Source organism: Bactrocera dorsalis, chromosome 2 (assembly GCF_023373825.1).
Source record: "Bactrocera dorsalis isolate Fly_Bdor chromosome 2, ASM2337382v1, whole genome shotgun sequence".
NCBI classification, from domain to species: domain Eukaryota; kingdom Metazoa; phylum Arthropoda; class Insecta; order Diptera; family Tephritidae; genus Bactrocera; species Bactrocera dorsalis.
This window is the reverse complement of record NC_064304.1, coordinates 50,920,217-50,926,216: the sequence shown is the minus strand read 5'-3', so window position 1 is coordinate 50,926,216 and position 6,000 is coordinate 50,920,217. Positions and strand designations below refer to the sequence as shown.

The 6,000-nt window shown below is 33.6% G+C and overlaps 1 protein-coding gene across 4 annotated transcripts in view; it reads left to right on the top strand.

Moving 5' to 3' along the window:
* The first annotated feature begins 565 nt into the window (after window positions 1-565).
* Window positions 566-6,000, top strand: part of LOC105226107 (homeotic protein Sex combs reduced) — a 54,372-nt gene continuing 48,937 nt past the window's right edge. The window contains exons 1-2 of one of the 4 annotated variants that reach the window (XM_049447837.1): window positions 566-861; window positions 3,817-3,989. The gene's annotated coding sequence lies outside the window, so the exon portion shown is untranslated. Of the gene's footprint in view, window positions 862-1,410; window positions 3,990-6,000 lie in introns of those variants that run through there. The other 3 variants (XM_049447835.1, XM_049447836.1, XM_029550132.2) reach the window with 3 other exon arrangements.

The following is a 6,000-nucleotide window of genomic DNA, read 5'->3' as shown; positions in this document are numbered from 1 at the left end:
ATTCCTCAGCAAATAGTTGTAAGAACTTCTGTTGCTTCTGTTTTAATTTCGAGCATATTAACCGGCTTAATGATTGGCACCTCCATTTCTTCCTCCTCTAGTATACACGTGCACATATAATACAGTGTAGGCTAATTTTCAAACAACAGTGCTCCCCAATCAGCTTTTTGTCAGGAAGCGAGAAAATTATACCACCCCTCTCTTTATCCAAGTTCACAAAGTCTTCCCGTAATAACTACCTGTTTTCCAAAATCAACAAGCAATCCCAGCAACGATGTACACAACCATTACCGAACGAATCGATCCTTCTCGCTCGCACTAATTATTGCGGCCGTTGCCATTGGCCTTTTCCACCCTTCGCTCGTAAATCAATCACAGAAGGCGGAGCAAACCAGTAGTGCGACCGCGAAAGCAGTATTTTCGAAACCTGGTAAGTGCATGTCATCGCGCTCACACCAACAACTTCTGCGTACACAGTCAATTTGATTTACGATTTTCGAATCTCATCGCCATTCATTGTTGTACAAAGTAGCAGACGTTCTCTTTGGTGCATCACGGTGTACAAGTGCTTTTACCAACTTGTAGAATTGGCTGCTCAATTCCAACGCGGACTTCGAACGGGGAGCTTGCGCGTGTTTCAATTGTTTTTGTTACCGATTGTGTTTCTAGTTGGCGTCGCATTTATTGTTCGGTATTAAAGCCGCGATTAATTTGCATTTAAGTTACTAAGATGCATGTGTCGTGGCGAAAATATTAAGTTTATCTGACGGGAAAGCTATTTATTAACAGCAATAACACAATTTCGAAACTACTAAAGATGAAAATAAAACTGATAAAATTTTGAAATTTAAATATTACCAGGTAGAAAGTGAACTTCAATTCTAATATTAAAAATACATAAGAGCATCAACGCCGAAAATGTTTAAATTTAAAAGAAAATAGTTATTATCTTTTAACTATATGAAAAGTTTGGTCGAAAGGAAAATATCTGTGTGGCACCTTCTGCATTATATTGCAATGTAAATGGCTTTTCAATAAAGATTTTCCGTGCACAAACGTACAAATTTTGTTATTGGCTATGAGTGACTAATCAAACACCTTGCTTGCTGAAATAATGGCTATAATAAAAAAATCAACTTGACAATAATGGCAACACATTTTACGAATTGCGCCTTCTTGTCAGTAGCAGGCACTGTCTGAAAACGTTAAATATTAATATGAATACCTAGATGATGGTGGGAAATTACTCTCTGAAAATTGATTGTATATATAGTAATACTATTGTATATATAGTAATATCATATTTAGAAAAGTGCATATCAATTTTTTAAAAACACAGAACTGTTTTTCAGTTTAACTGAGAATTAACTTAATATTTAGTATTATTTTACTTATACAGCCATATGTATTTATGGTTCGTAGGTATAAGATTTTTCCAATATAATTCATAATATATATATATATATAAGTATATACTTTTATGATTTTATTCTCTAATCGAAAACGGCTTAGCTGCACAATTTAAATATTCGAAAATATTGAATGTGATCCTTCAAATGATGCACACCTTCACATTTATTACGTGTGTACGTATACGGCACATGTATAGACAAAATACGAATAAACACGTACAGGCATTGTGTGATACTCGAAAAATCTAAATTCGAAAATGAAGCAAACAAACATAATTGAGTATGAATTCACGTACAGAGCAGACTATCTAAGATCGAGAACTAAAATACATACATACATACTTGTGTATATAGAAGAAGTCGTATAAATTGAGAAACACAACGCAGGCATTTGCTCTTTATTTTCGAAATCGACAATTTCTGGTTTCGCAGAATTTATTATTCGAATAAATATACGTATGTACATGTAGATAAACACCACAAATAAAGGCATATCAATTCAATTGAGACAAACGCTGGTTCACCACATATCATACATGTATGTACATATATGCACAACCACACACTAACAGACTCGAGTCGGCGGGTAGGCCAAAAGACATTGCCTTGGCTACTTTCTGTACCAATGCGAGTGAGCGCAATGGACGAGGCAGTTCGACCGAATGAGCAAGAATTGCCGGTTGGCATTGGCAGCGCCGTTTCAATGTTGTTATCTTCGTCTTTTATTTTACTGCTATAGAGGGTCGGGCATTCGTCTACGTTGATTCGAATATTTCCATTTTTGCTTGTTCTTAATTTTTTCGATATAAATTTTTTCTCAGTTTTTTATACTCTCCGACTGTTTATAAATAATGTAATGCATTTTATTCAAACCCACTCCCCGCTTCTGCTATAACGAGCGCTCTTTTTCTCATACTCACTTGTACTCAGTACCGGAGTCTCGTAGTCGCAGCTACAATTGGATATCAGCAGATACTCGCGAGTAATACATACTAACACTGTGTGTACAGACAGCCACACATACGGGTACGTATGTATGCGCTATTGGATTATGTGCGGCGCTGCTAGTATCGCAGAGCAGAGGAGTTTTTTATTGATGCCGAGATATTTGTGATTTGAATTATGTCCAAGTAGTCAAACAGAAACATTGGCGCTTTGAGCACGTATTCTCGGGTTAAACACTACTAAGTTCAATCAAACTAACTAACTGATGCGATTCGAACAGATCCCATCAGATTACCGCCATCATCCATTAATTGAACTAGTTCGGTGTAAAATACTTGTGGATCGGTAGGCTGCCTGTGCGTAAGGTGCACCGACATCGTGTATTCCGATAATAAATGATGGATTATTAGCCGACTACTTTAGCCTTTAACTGATGGTGATTCAAATCGCATCGCCGTTGATGGCGACTCGTAAATCAAAGCAGCAACAGTTCCCGGGACTGCTTGCAAATTAACGAAGCTCCTATTTTGTATATAATTAATAACAATGGATGAATGAATAAAAGTGATCGTAAGATTCGAATTTAAATGTGTTTAAATTACGCGACGGGTTATGCCATGAGATAAAAAATATATGTAATGTGGAGATAAAACTAAAAAGTAAAACAAATATTATTATGGACGTTTCAACTCTGTGTTTTAAAAAATGAATAATTGAGAAAATATCAAGCTCCAAAAAGAAAAACACTCTCAAGAAAAAGTATTGCAGTATCCAATTGAAATTGCAAAATTCCTCGATAAGCGATTACATGCATTTTTATTTCATTTTCGTGCGGAACTACTCCAAACTTATACAAAATACTATTTAATTCGAAATATTTATTACAAACAGAAAAACTCAAATAAATACAACAGAAACAGACATAATTTTAAAACTCAACAAAGTGAATAATTTATTTAATTTATGTGATCGAGTACAACACCACGCTTCCCCAGACTAGCAGCAAATTATTACATCTATTTGCGCCGCAATAGCACAATGTCGCCACATTGACTGATCAACTGAACCCAAGTATCTAGTTCAATACGGAACAACACAATTGCTTAGAGTTCAGTTGCCACCGGCGAGAACTAACCAAACGCCACCATCTCACTACAAATCCATCTCATTGCAACAAAAATATAGTAGCAGGGCGCTTTATCTTCGGCCGACAACTAATTTAAAAGAAAAAAGTAACATCTGTGTGTGCCGACCAATAACAATTAGGCACCCGAATAACCGCTACGGGCATTGTGAAGTTAGAGTTGAAAATTAGAACCTGCAACAGCGGCGACGGCGACGGCAGTTAGTGAGAATTGTGACAGTCTCGTTTGATTTATGGCTACATGCGTCTTATTGGGTCATTTATATTATATTTATAAATTGTTTATAGTTATGTTATAATCAATGCTATTTATAGTGAATGGTGTGCATGGTAAACATAGAGTTGGTGCAAAAAATACTGCGACAATTTTACAGTTTAATATAGAATTCTTATGTGCAAATATAAACTAAAGCGGAAACAAGAGAGAACATACAGCAAATAATAATCGTAAACGAAAAACGCTACATCCATTTTTGTGCAAAGCTTAGGTGAGTACCAGCCCAATCTTATAAATAAATACATATATTATAAAATAATTTACATACATATATTTCGGATCGAACACTCTCTTTAAGCTTTCTCTGAATGTGCCGTAAAGAGTATATTTTTCTGTATTTAGTAATAACTTGCGGATGGAGTACTTTTTATCTTATATGTATGGTAAGAATGGATAAGGGCGACGCGGTTGATCATACCGTAGAAATAATCAGAAATATTGATAACATCGGTTTAGAGATCTCACATACTTGTACATATGTAAAGGAATACTGTGAAATTCGTGTAGGGTCAGATATTGGTATATTTTGTAATTTTAGATTAATTTAAGTTTAATATATACATACATTTATATTGGTCTTATTCAGTGAGTATATTATGGGCTTCAAAGCTTTCAAACGATTTCGTTCAATGTACTCAAATGACTATAACTTGGGGATTTCATCACCAAGCGGCGCTGATAAAATATAAATAGTATATGGAACACAAGAGTATCGGAAGTGAATCAACAGTTAATTACCGCACATTATGTTTAGTTGCAAATACGTTTTTAATACATTATATGTATATGCCTAATGTGTGTTTTGAAAAACAACAACTGAGTCGAAAAAATATTCAAATTAGCAATAAACACGAAAAAGCTAACTTCGATTGCATCGAAGCTGTAATACTCTGAACAAATAAAATAGTTATCCATTCAAAGACTTGATTTTGATAGCTCAGTTTGTATGAAAGCTATACGCTATAGTAGACCGATGTTTTCTAACGACTGAGCAGCGTGGCAAGAAAGGGAGGTGAAATTTCAAATCGGTGCATCAAAAACTGAAGGACTAGTTCACATATAATAAGCGCAGCACATTGAGTCAGCTGTCATGCTGATCATTAATATATGTACATATATTATAGGGTCTCCGACGTTTTCATCTGGATTTTACTAGCTTCGTTTCAATACCCTGTTCAAGGTATAGATAAAATTAAAAAAACACACGAACACATTCAATTTTCTCTTCAGCTTATAAAACTTTCCAGTTTTGCTATTAGATCATATAGTTTGTATTTCGCAAGTACGATTTTTTAGTATACTTGGAGTTTTAAGTAAACGAATTTTCTTATTTTCATTACTATTGTCATTATAGATTATTTTAATGGGGTACTCTCATGTGAACGCATACACATTACCACTTTTTAGGTAAATTTTTTTCTATGCGAACACAAAATTCAATAATTTTAATTTTTTAATATATTTTTATTTGTATTTTTAAATGCACAAAAAAAACATTTTTTTGTTTTTACATTTTTAATATATATATTTTTTTAATCTAAGTAGTCCCCAACAAAAAAACGTACATAGTTCACTGGTCATGGTGATAGCGGCTGTTCATGTTGTCTGAAATAAAAAAAAATAGAATGGATTATTACTCAGTAGTTCTGCGGCTATCGTCCCTACCAAATATAATAAATTTCATTAAAAAGAAATTGTCGAACTTCAAAAAAAAGTCACGAAAATCTTGTTTTCTTTTCGTTAAAAATCGTTAAAAAAAATATGAAAATATTTTCAAAAATAAACAATTCTGGTAGGGACGATAACTATAAACGAGTAGAAGAACATACATATGTAAATTTTAAAGCAATCGGTTGAATACTTTTTTTTAGGACCATGACAGTTTCAGAAAATGATGATTCGAGAAAAATGTTTTTAATAGGTTTTACTGTCAAAATATATACAAAAAATCGATTTTTCGAAGTGATTACATGAGAATACCAAATACGCAAATATTAGCATCCGACGGAATATTGACCGAGATGTTCACTTGATTTCTGATATTTTTAAGTCCGTTGAATAATTTAAGAATTACATATTATATATTGGATCTAAACTATTGTTAATTAACATTGAATATAATCGCAATTCATTCGTTTAAAAAGATTTCGCTGGGGTCAAACTCATTATGTTTAAAAGTATTAAAAATCGCCGTAACTTTATTATACGTCTTATATTATATT